This window comes from Pleurodeles waltl, chromosome 9 (genome assembly GCF_031143425.1).
Source record: "Pleurodeles waltl isolate 20211129_DDA chromosome 9, aPleWal1.hap1.20221129, whole genome shotgun sequence".
NCBI classification, from domain to species: Eukaryota; Metazoa; Chordata; class Amphibia; order Caudata; family Salamandridae; genus Pleurodeles; species Pleurodeles waltl.
Genome location: NC_090448.1, coordinates 623,689,097 through 623,701,592, shown reverse-complemented (window position 1 = coordinate 623,701,592; position 12,496 = coordinate 623,689,097). Strand labels below are relative to the sequence as shown.

Genomic DNA, 12,496 nt, shown 5'->3' with positions numbered 1-12,496 from the left:
TATTGCATGTCACCGTGAGTTATGTGAACTTATAATGGAACAGCATCTGCTTTCTTGTTTTACATGATCAAGGATCTCCTTGGTGACTTGAAATATCCATATAATGTACGACAATGGAGTAGTCTTTCGTTCACCTGTAATTAAGAAATAATGTATCTGCTCAACTAAGTTATTGCAGTTGAATTCTGACCTCAATATGGTGCGAGCAGCCAAGGTGAAAGGCATGCCATCGGGAACATCATTCAGCGCCGTCTTCTGATCTTTTTTGAATAACAATGTGACCAGTGGAAAGGTATTTATGGCACCGTGTTTTTCCATGGTATAGAATGACCAGAACAATCAGATCTCTGCATGTATCCACACAATCTGAGTCATAACATTCTTAATCTGATTTGAATTAGAATTTTATTTTTGCAAACACGTTTGCAGTGCAGGTGATGCTTTATCCATGTCTGTAATATACACAAGTGCAAGATACCAGTGATGCAAGTGGTTTGTGGGAGGGGTGATGGTTTGAAGATGTATTATAAGGAATAACAACCTTTCTAATACATTAGAAGGATATTGCAATTCACCTCATTCTTCAGCCTCCTTTCTCTGTCCATTGTAATCCGCAGTGACAGACGATACTCATGTGTGGAAGGGGGTACTTTATCCCCCACAGTAGTTCGAGGAATGTACGAGACATATTTGTCACTCTTTAGGATTTGTGTATTTCACAACTCAGAACAGACCTGTTATCTCCTGACCTGCTTAATCAGGGAGCCTAGTCAGATCTCCAGAGAAGCCTCCTTGCTGTGCCTGAATAATGGGATAGCCTTACAGTGATCGAGAAGTCAGACTACCTTAGAAGTTATTTAATCTGCAGCTCTAACTTTATTCTAGAATCTCCAGTTTTGTGGTTTAAATTGTGCTTTTGAATAGGCTAGCTTCTGCTTTTTCTGCGAAGTGCTTTTTTTTGTAACTCGGTCCGATAAAAAATGGACTGATGCATTTTTGTTAAACCTTAGTTTTTGTGTGAAGTTTACGTTTAGATTTGAAGCTGACTTGTGTAGGGAGCCCAATTTGTTTACTTCGATGTACACCTTATTATGAACAATGTTAAGTTTTCTGTCACCCTCTTGCCTTCTTCTAGGAACATGTCTGGTAACGGTATTACGGAACGTACCTTCATTTGCATCAAGCCAGATGGCGTTCAACGGTGCCTGGTGGGAGAGATAATCAAGCGCTTTGAGCAGAAGGGATACTGAATGGTGGCAATGAAGTTTATGCAGGTGAGAGTAGTCTTTGGTTTGCGTTTTGTGTACACAATTGATAGGGTCTAAGCATACACCGTAATTGGGTAATGATATACTGTGATATTGGGTGTGAACTGCTGTACTCAGATCACTGGCATGACCAGGGTTGAGTTCTCATCACCCAGGTAACAATAGTTTCTTTGCCACTTGCAGGCTTCCGATGAACTTCTGAAGGAACACTACATTGACCTGAAGGATCGCCCTTTCTACTCCGGTTTGGTTTAATATATGGGCTCTGGCCCTGTTCCTATGGTGAGTGTAGAATGGTCTATGATGTGTATATCCCTACTACTCTGAAATTATGGAGTTACTCTTCCATTTAACGTTTCTTTTTAAATGGCATTTGTGTGCTGACCTATAATTCCAATTTCCTCATACCAATAAAGATTCTTGAGTTAGCTCCAGCCAGCTTCCTAGAATGTGGAATGAAAAGACCAAAGTATGTCCTAAAAGATCCGTGTTTTATACCCTGAGGTAAACCAGGCCCTAGTTTCTGGGAACTACCTGGTGTAAATCCTCTTGGATGAGCCTGCCTCGGTTTTCAGTGCACAATAGTCTTGCAGCTGAACCAGTATGAACTCCTTTTTACTTGTACATCATGTTGTCCTAGCCCTTTGTTTCCTCCCTAGCTCTCTATAAATTGGTAATTAACATTGGTAACCTCTTTCTAGTTCATAGTCAATATTGTAGCCAAGTTTCTCCTCTAGAATATTCCCTAGCACCATACTGGGTCCAGAGACTTTTTTTAAGCAATGCTCCCGGAGTACAAGTAGGTGGCATTATATGGCTTCATGGTGACTTCATACAGTGTTGTGGAGCTTCACATAAGCCCCACCCCTGCTTGCTGACATCATTTCTTGATCTTTTTCGATTCCCTCACATATAACATTTGAAGGAAAAAATATATTTACAGGTGATGGTGCGACTACTTAACTTGGGACCTTAAGGTGATCAGCAGACACCTCAGTAGAGGTGGGTGGACAGTGAGGAATCTGCATTTAGACTATTCACCAAGTAGCACCATTGTCTGGATATTTCAAACTGAAGATTCCTCATCTTAGGAATGGATGGGACCACCCAATGGTGGAGGGTCCTCTTACATGTTGAGAACCAAATAGGCTAAAGTCCCTCCTGTCAGATAGGTCTCAAGGTGAATTTCATGAATGTGTAGAAAAGTGCCACTGTTGGCATGGCTACTCCCCACTTTTCGCCTGGTGTTGATGCCAACTTTTATTGACGGTGTGCTAGGATCCTGCTAACCAGGTCCCAGCACCAGTGTTCTTTCCCAAAATCTGTACCTTTGTTTTCAGAATTGGCACACCCTTTGCACACAGGTATTCCCTTTGTAAAATGTATACCTGGTACAAAAGGGCTCACTCACCAAGCACATGCACACTCCCTTTGCAGCTTGTGTATGCTGGTGGGGAGAAACAGGCAAGGCAGTTGACATGACCACCATTTCAGGGTGCCATGCCCACAAGCTACTGCCTGTGGCAAAAGGTAAGACACCCCTACAGCCCTAAGGCAGGGTGCACTATACCACAGGTGAGGGCATAGCTGCAGGAACCATATGCCCCTACAGTGTCTAAGTTAATTCTTGGACACTGTAAGTGCAGTGTGGCCACATTGAGTACAGGGTCTGGGAGTTTGTCATTATGAACTCCACAGCTCCAAAATGGTTTCACTGAATGCTGAGCAGTTTGGTATCCAACTTAGCACAGTGAACTCCCACTGATGACAGTGGAGTTCATTGAAAAAATGCACCAGGGGCATTTTAGAGATGCCCCCTGTATGTTAGCCAAACTACTGAAGCTGGACTGACTGGTCTTTGCCAGCCTGTTGCTTTCAGACATGTTTCTGACCACATGGGGTGGGAGCCTTTGTGCTCTCAGTGGTCAGAAACAAAGCCTGTCCTCGATGGAGGTGCTTTACACTTTCCCCTGCAGGAGCCGTACCAGCTGTTGGTGAGCCTCAAAGGCTCAAGCCTTGGGTTATAGTGCCCCAGGGCAACTCCAACTGGTGGAGTTGCCACCCCCTGGACAAAGCCCCACTTTTGGCAGCAAGTCTGGGAAAATGAGGGAACACGCAGAGAACCGACCATCCCATCCAGGAGCACCCCAAAGGTGTCCAGAGATGAGGTGTCACCCCCCTTTGCAGAATCAATACCCTGTGTGACTTCTGGTTGGAGACTGCACTCATTGTCTACAGCTGGCATCTCCCTTTGGTATTAAGGTACTGATAGGTGGCTGAATACCAAAAAGATGCTTGTCTTGCCACTTCAGATGTATAGCCTCCTGGCACAATGTACTACACCACCATACATATTGCTGTACCACTTTAGACATGTTGCTTGTTAAGATATGTGCCAGCCTTCCCTTAGTGGTTGCTAGTAAGGCTTTCAAGGCCAAACTGTTTTCCTGTCGCTCAGATTGGTGTTTCTCTGCGTCTTAAGAGAAGAAAACTCAGCTGGTTTGTACAGTCTAAGCAAAGGTCTGCTGAACATGACTTGAACCAAGTGGCCATGACAGTAAGGGCATCATTAAATAGTAGCAGTGGCTCACATTTAGTTTGCCTTGTATTTTAGCAAGTCCAGTTGACTTTGGCTTCCAGAGTAGGCAACTGTAAATCTAGGTGTTATCCTGCTCTGTGCACTTTTTTCTGTTAGACCAGATAGTGAGACAAGCTCTGAGGTATCTAGGCCTTTGGCATTTTGCAAGTCAAAATACAGCCCTCCTTTATAAAGAAGGGTAGACCAGGTTTTCCCCCTCCTTGTTAGTGTTAAGACATTGGCTATGATCCTGGAACACGTTTGAGCCAAAGTTGACTTCTGTTGTCTGACAGAGCTGGTTTGAAGGAAGAAGCTGAAAGTCTGGCCGCATAACCACTGGGTGTGCTTTAGTTATTTAATACTGCAGGGGTGGTGTGATCAGGTATTTGTTCTCACTGCCTACTTGAAGGTAGCAACTTTTGCTGTGTCAGTGATGGCTTGGGGAATTTGGGGCCTGCAAGGATTGACAGAACATCAGATTGTTTACGTGATATTGCAGTCTCTTGCCAGATTAAGTGGAGGTATAGAGGCCTGCTTGACTTTCTTGTGCTTATGGTATGTTTTCAACCTACCAGCAGATTTTGAGTGTGACTACCTTTGTGCGGGGCCTAAAACGTGACTGCAATCAAGAGCAGAACCTCTATCAAATGCAGCCTCTTGAGCCTGGCGACTTAAAGCTTTGCCTATTGATCCTAGATTGTCTTTGGGTGCGTAAGGTTGCACTTAATGCCTGAGTTTATGTAGCGCAAGGACCAGAGGCACATGTCGTTTAGGTCCATGACACATTTGTCTCCAGCAGTTTGGGGCTCAGCTTGAATCCTGACTTTTTCTGGGGAAATTACTTTCTTGGACCACTGTTTTTAGCCTGCTTGGGGTCTGTCAAAGATGTGGGTGGAAGTGGAGCTCTGGATCAGTCTAGGGGCACAGGAACCTAGAAATAGTTGTTGGTGCACATTGGATAGTGCTTGTGTGGCTCTTTGAAACTGCTGCAGAACCATATGGTGCCACCTACTCGCACATAAGCATTGAAAGTCATTGGTTACATTACCTGTGGGCACACATCTATTGGTGTCGAAGCAATCTGTTGCAGTAGTTTGTATAGTCTACATGTTGAAAGTAGAATTATGCTTAGTTTGTGTAGGCACTGATGTTCAGGTCTTCAGGCATCTTACATGGTTACATTCAAGAACCCAAACTCTGTTAAGCTGATTCTTAAGTTTTATAACTTAAGTCCAGAAGGATTAAGTAAGCGGGCGTTTCAGTGATAAAGACCACCTAGCAAATAACCTGTTTATGCTCCCCTCCTTCCATATTGGCCTTATTGGTGGCTCTCTCAAAATAATCGCCTGGGTGATGTTTAATAGCTTACACTTGGGCAAACTATTCCAAAATCTTGTCCTTTTCGGTTTGGGTTCTGCCAGGGTCTGGGTACAGTGGAGCAGTGCTTTAACCTTTATTGGCAAGTATACTGTCGCCAGGTGCTGCTGCTGTTATGGATTTGTCAATAGCGTTTGACTATCAATCGACCTAAACTGTGGCAGTTGGATTTGTGGGTTGAAGCCGCATTAGTGAATTTTGTGTGTTAATCACACATAATTTTAGTAGTGAGGGTTTGGTTCTACAGGAAAAATGTCTTGACTGTTAACCCCTTCCCTCCTCTTACCCCTAAGGGTACACCAAGGGTTTATTTCAGACCCCACCTGTCATATTAACAACCTGTGCCCCACCATAACCAAACTATCCAGTGATGGTCTTGGGGTCCCTATACTGGTACTGCTTTATGCAGGCAATGCAGTACTTGGGGCATAGACCCCAAGGAATTGCGTACACCTAACAGTAATGTACTTGACCCGCAAACAGGTCTCCAATTGTGATCCTAGGCAAATAGTTTAGTCACCTTGTTCTTAATCTCATATGATAGCACCTATGTGAGCTCAGCATTTCTGCAGTACAAAAACAATCTAGTCTTTAAGTAGACTAAAGCTTTCTGCATGTATCACAAGAATCTAGCCCATATACCCATGAGGTCTAGCCCACATAACCTAGGACTTTAGTTTACTAACAACATTCCCATCAGGGCAGTAGTGTTTCTGTTTTTAATAAATATATTACTAAACCATGATGTGGTAACATACTGTCATCTACACACGCTCATTCCAAGAAATATCCAATAACCTCTCTGCTAATTACTGAAAACTATAGTGTATTAATCTCTGAAAATTCTGTTTCAGAAAACATCCTTTGCACCTCAACATGTAAAGTATTCTGATTCATTTTCATCCTACTGAAATATTTTTCATCGCACAAAACAAAGGATTTCCAAACTACTGAAATATACTTACACATTTAAATGTGTTCGGAAAAACCTGACATCCTATATCCTTATATTTTTACATTTTAAGCAGGCGGTCCCACAGTTCACCTCAAAGTCCTGGAACTCTGCAGTCAGAAGGAAAATAAATTGTAAGAAAATCTGACTTTTGACCTCTCTGTGAACACAGAGCAAATTTGACATAACACTATTTAAAGGCATCTTTTATAGCCCCTCCACTTTTCAACTGATCACAACACCTGTTCAGTGGCAACTTGCCAAAAGGGATGAGAATAGCTCGACCTGATCAAAAAAGACGAGTGGTCAAGTGGATTTTTCGAGCTCTGCTGGTTGAATCATTTAACTCTTAAGGGGGGCTTACTTGACCTGGTCACCAGCTTTGGGGAGTCTCACATTATGGCATGTGGGCCAGACCAGAAAACGTTGCAGATTAATGGTGAAGGGGCACTCATTTGGCACGGTGTATGACTTTAACTACCTGGGTGTTAACAATGCCAGTTTTGGGAACAGCAGATGGGCGTCTCGTCATTTTAATGGTATCGCGCTTCCAGTGTGCATTTGGTGCTGTAGCCTGGGTGAAATCCAGATTGTGTTGAATTAAGCAACTGGTTGGTCTCAAAGTAGCTGGAGAGTTGAACACATCCCTATTTTGGTTCAGGGTGGTGGATACTGCGTCGATGTTAATGAGCTTCCTTAGTACTTTGGTCTACTGGGGGTGCCAGACATCAGCATATCCCTGTGATGGGCTCTCAGAAGACTTTTAGCCATTTTGTTTCTTTAAAGCTATAAACCCTACTTTTGTATCACTATTAAACTATTTTAAAACCCTTGATTTTTAGCAAACTTTGGGATGCATCTCCAGTCTCTTAATGACATTTTGTGGCATTTGCTCCTTTCTAACTGCAACCGTAAGATGCAGGGAGTTTAAGCCGTATATCTTTTCTTAGAAGTTAATCAATCAACATTAAAGTGCATCAAATCGTCTTGAGGTGCTGGAGATGTTGGCTGTTGCATGGTTTGTTCACTCAAATATCCAGGTCTTGAGTTATTTCCAGAATTGCTGGGGTGAGTGGGTGGTCCTGAGGTGCAGTGAAAGGCTGCTCAACGCCTTGGCAGCCAGGCGAGAGAGTGCCTCCTCTGTCGGTTGGTGGATCGGGGGTTGTATTGGTGAGGAAGCAGAGGTCAGGAGTTTGCTGATGGATGCTGTTTCTTCATTGTGCAGGGCTTTGTGCGTGGGTCAGCATCTTTAACTGGTATCTCTTCTGGATCGGGAGTCAGTGTGGCTTCTTGAGGTGGGGTGTGATGTGGGTTCTTTTGATGAGGATGAGCTGCTGCTGACTTTCATAGGGTCACTGAATTTTTTTAATTCATCAAATAGTAATGCATTTTATATTTCATTTTTAATGTCTATTTTGCCTATGTAACTGTTAAGCTTTTTTTATGTATGTACCTTTTTTATAGCCTCGGTAAGTTGGACAAAGTAACTTGGCTTGACTACCAGCAGACTCTGGCCTTTCACATGACCAAATCTTAACTTGTCAACAGCCATCCATCTGGCCACAAAGAACAGACTAGGTCTTCCATGGCTGTTTACCATCTTGCACAGTGCAGTCTGTGCACGTTCCGCTAGAGAACAGTGTCTTTCCAGATGCATATCATGCTTGGAGACTTGTAGAGCAGCCACAGTCTACACCACAATTAATTTTGTAAGGATTTTTCTGGCAAGATGCATCATTGATCCTTTATTTGAATCACCACTAACTTTCTCCTTCAAGTTTGCCCTGGCAAGTTTTAATTCCCTTTTGGGAGGGGGGTATGTTGGGGAGTGCTATCCGTACTCTAGTTGGGAGGGACAGCAAAAGAGCAAGTACAGGCATCAAAATCCTGTATTTATTTCTGCTCTGCCTACCTTTGTGTAGGCATATGCTGCTCCGCAACTATTCAGCACATGACAAACATGGGAACTGGGGCTCGGATTGACTGCACAGGTAAGATGGAGCCTCCATGCAAGCTGATCTGTTGTACTTGATACTTGCGCATACGGGGACATCTCTTCAGTCTCGCATTCAGTTGAGTAAAAGCAGCACCATGTATTAGAATCACCCTTATAATGTTTTGCAGTTCTAACAAACTTTAATGTTTCCCATGTGATTGCTTGGGTAGTTTAACTTGAGAATTCACTCCACGTGAATGCCATACATTTACTGGTAGAATATGTACAGTAGGAGCTCTGTGCAGTGGAATTCCAGTGGACAAACACGATGGGTCGTGTTTAATTGACCATGTGACAATTATTTTTTGCTTGAAGGTTACTGCTTACTTTTTTCAGGTCTGGGAAGGATTTAATGTGGTGAAGACTGGCAGGGTAATGCTGGGAGAGACCAACCCTGTTGATTCCAGGCCTGGGACCATCCGGGGAGACTTCTGCGTCCATGTTGGCAGGTACGTGATGAAAATGGTGTGCATGTGGCCCAGGGAGGAACGTCTTTGCGGGCATCAAATGAGTCACTCACTCCCTGTGGATATGAACACATGATGAAAAGGTTTCCCTGAAGAGGGCTTCCCTCTGTATTTTTGTCATTGCTCTCATGTGATTAATTGCCGCTGTAAGAAAATGTGCAGTTCTGGTACAGAGGACTAATTAATGCATTTACTCCTCTCCCTCCCACCCCCCACCCCCCCCACCCCCCTTTCCGGGAAAAGTCTCCTTGGCCCCAGAGTGCACGGCCAGTAAAAAAAAACACTCCAAACGAGAACACGATTGACTTAATACAAAGTGTGTAGTTTTAAAGAATTGCAGGTGAGACTGACCACGCAATGGAGACTTGCATTATTTGCGCTAGTGCTGCATTTATGGGAGTGTTGGTTTTAGTCGATTGTAGTCTGTTAAAGGCAGCTTACTCGTGGGCTTTTCTGGCAGTTGCTGGCTAGTGTGTTCTGATTCCAGATTGGTTGGCCTCCCTTAAACCCCAACCCGCCTGCCCCCGGCCCCCACACAGCTTTTTTCCTTTTCAGTTTTCCTTGTTGCAGAGGCATTTACTTTGATAATTCAGTGGCAGCCATCCTTTCAGACTCCTCGTAAGCAGATTGGAACAATGTGTACAGGGAACGGGCATCTGTTTTTATCTCCTGCTTTATGTAAAGTGTTTAGGCTTTGTCGACTTGCTTGTTTAACAAGCCTTTTCCCTCTAAGATAAGCATATTCCCGAAGCTGGATGGAGGAGACCCCGCCTTTAAAGCGGGGGCAAAGTAGATGAGGCTCCGTTAGAAATTCACTTGGCTCTTTTGCTAAGAGTAGCTTTTTTTTTCAACGTGAAAAAGATTTTGAGCTGAGGCCTGCCTCTGGTCTTCTGTTATCACTATCCAGTGTGCTGAGAGCAAGTTGCCCCCTCCACTCCCAGTGGTCCTTCTTGATAGATCTAACCACTGAGTGCCAGAAGGGAGGTAGACACCTGTTAGCAGTCTGCCAACAGCTCCATTTTCATAGAGATTGGACGACCGATTTAAGGTGTTGTAACAGAATTGCCAGTGTTTGTATGATCAGTTCCTTTGTAGTATTGTGTTGTGCATAGATTAAAGTACCTTTTTGTAAACTGAGTTGGAACAGTCGGTTCTAGAGCTGGTGATTGGGTTTTAAGCTCGTGCTTTTCAATTAGTCATGAGGGCTGTGATTATGTATCGCAGTCACTTGCTGAGGGCGTATTTGGCCCAGTTTGCAGAACCATAGCAGCGCGGACGGACTCCGGGACAACGTAGGCAAATTACCCCTGTTCCCATGGCAGAGGCCTTGCAGCCATGTTTGCCCCCCCCCCCGACTAGAACCCTGCCTGATATGGAAATGACTGCCATGCGAGGCTGATTTGAAACCGGCTCGTTCAAATCGCATCTCAGTTAAGTGAACAATGAAAGCTTATCTATTTGTGGTGTGGTTTTTTCCATTTTTATTTCAACTCTTTCCCTAGTAGTCCAACCTTAAGCTTTTTGTGTGGGATGACGGTAAATTAATACACGCTCATTAATCTCTTCTGCCTCCTAGTCCCTTTATTGCTGACTGTGGGCACGGACCTATCTTGTTCTGATGCAGGCAGGTTACTTGAACGAAACCATCCAAGATGTTAAAACTACTTGTATCGAAAGCAGTTTTTACCAAGCCCACATGTCTATCAATTTGCTGTTTTTTCCAGTATGTGTAGTCTTCAGGTTTCTAATATCTGCACTGTCCTCGGTTTTGTGAACCCTTCAAACTGTCGTAATGGTGTGCATCAAATGTAGGTGCTGCTCTTTGCACTCTAATGTCTGTTTCCTCCCATAGGAACATATGCCATGGCAGTGACTCTGTGGAAAGTGCCAAAAAGGAGATCAACTTGTGGTTCAAGCCAGAAGAGCTGATTTCTTACACTAGCTGTGCCAACGAATGGATCAACGAGGGGAACTGAGGCAAAGGGTTCTATCATTGCCTCTTCGTTTAAAGATCATTCCCTTGGGGGAGCACCTTAAGCTTTTTATTGCCTTGTATTTCTCAGCTCGAAGCAATTTGTAATAAACACTTTGCCGGGCGTCTTTGCTTTTATGGGTGTTTTGTGACCTCGCATGTTCTTGTTTAGTTGGGTGCAATGTAGACAGAAGTTTAAAAGGGTGATCAGTTATTTTTTAAAGTTCTTTATTGGTATTTCAATGTGTCAGCAATGGTAAGACTGACAACAGCATGTGCGCTACAAACCTTGCTACGGGGAAGGTCCTGTGTGGGGCCCCAACTGGTGCCGTCTCGCTTTATGTGGATGACGCCCTAGCGTACGAGAGACCACGCAACAGCTGCCTATTTTTTTGGTTTCTTGGATCTCTGGAACCAAGACATTTCTCCAACTGAACTAGGGCAACTCCTGTCTTTCCCCCGCGGAGGGTTTAACACATGGCTGCAGAAGACTTGGAGACTGACCGCCTAACTTGGCAATATGAGATGCTCTGCTACCGTGGGGGGGGTGAATGGTCAGACCTTGACAGGAACTATGGCAGGAGCCCGACGTCACTGCAGCTGTCCTGGAGCCTCTGGATGCAATAGCCCTTGTTCTTCCCCCCCTGCCTACCCCCTTGCAATATATTTTAAAAATGCTGATACCACCACACCTTCTATTACTTTGTAGCAGTGCCAGTGATGCGCACCAGGGTCTTTAGTGACCTAGAGACTAATTTTTGACCTAATCTGTTCAGGAGACCACAAAAGGAGACTTCACAACCAGTTATTAGAAAAAATAAACTGTATTGCATAAAACATAAGTAGACCAAAAAGACAAATCAGTAATAAACTGCTAAGCAAGCAGTTGTCAGATAATGAGTGCAAACACAAAGAATAATTTCCCACTTGCACATGTCATAAAACACATCCTCTCTGTGCGCACAAAGCAGATTATGAGAATATTCACATTACCCAAGTGAGGCAAAAACAACACATTACATCAGTTTGGGAAATATAGCAAAAACTGAGGATGAAAGAACAGTGAAATGTGGCATCTTCCTTGGGTTGTATACTTATACTCAGCTTCTAGAAGTGGGTAGAAGTTTCCTACCGGCTCTAACCAGTTCCAGAAATGCCTATTCTCCTCCACACTGGCTCTAGACATCAGTAGGGGGGGTAAACAAGCTTGTCAGGGCAGGACACGGCTTATACAAATGTGAGTGAGCACTGCCTCTACCAACCCAGGAGGACCACTTAGTATGCAGATGTATCCTCTGTTACAACTGGCCCCTCCTGTGTGATGGCTGTCTGGAAAGTATGCACCAAGTGAAGCTGTCACTCTACCCCAGTTGTTGATTGGAGTCATGCTGTAAAATCACAAGGGTCATAAGCACAGAAAAATGCCCACTTTCTAAGATTGGAATTTATAAACTGTTAATATGGAATCCGCAGTAAGCAGCATTTCTCACTGCCATTTCAACCAGACCGAATATGCCCACGCTCAAAGATTAGAAAATACCACTTAGTCATATGCAGGGGCATTCCTAATGCTACCCTATGAGAGGCAGCAGTGAGAAACCAAATACCAGGACATACCACACAAAAAGGCACATGTCCTACCGCTTACCTACACAGCGCCATGCCCATAAGGCTACCAAGGGGCTTCCTTAGGGATGACCTCAATGTAGTAAAAGTGGAGTTCCTGGCAAACAAATATAGATTCTGAACCACTGTGGCGGTAAACTGCACAGAGGCTCTGCAGTGGCAGGCATGAGACAGGTTTGAAAGGCTACTTTTGTGGGTGGCGCAAGTTGCGCTGCAGGCCAGCTAGTAGCATTTAATGTACATGTCCTGGCTATAAGGGA

At 44.1% G+C, this 12,496-nt stretch overlaps 1 pseudogene; it reads left to right on the top strand.

Moving 5' to 3' along the window:
• The first annotated feature begins 791 nt into the window (after positions 1-791).
• LOC138259768 (nucleoside diphosphate kinase B-like) lies at positions 792-10,738 on the top strand (annotated as a pseudogene).
• The last annotated feature ends 1,758 nt before the right edge of the window (positions 10,739-12,496 follow it).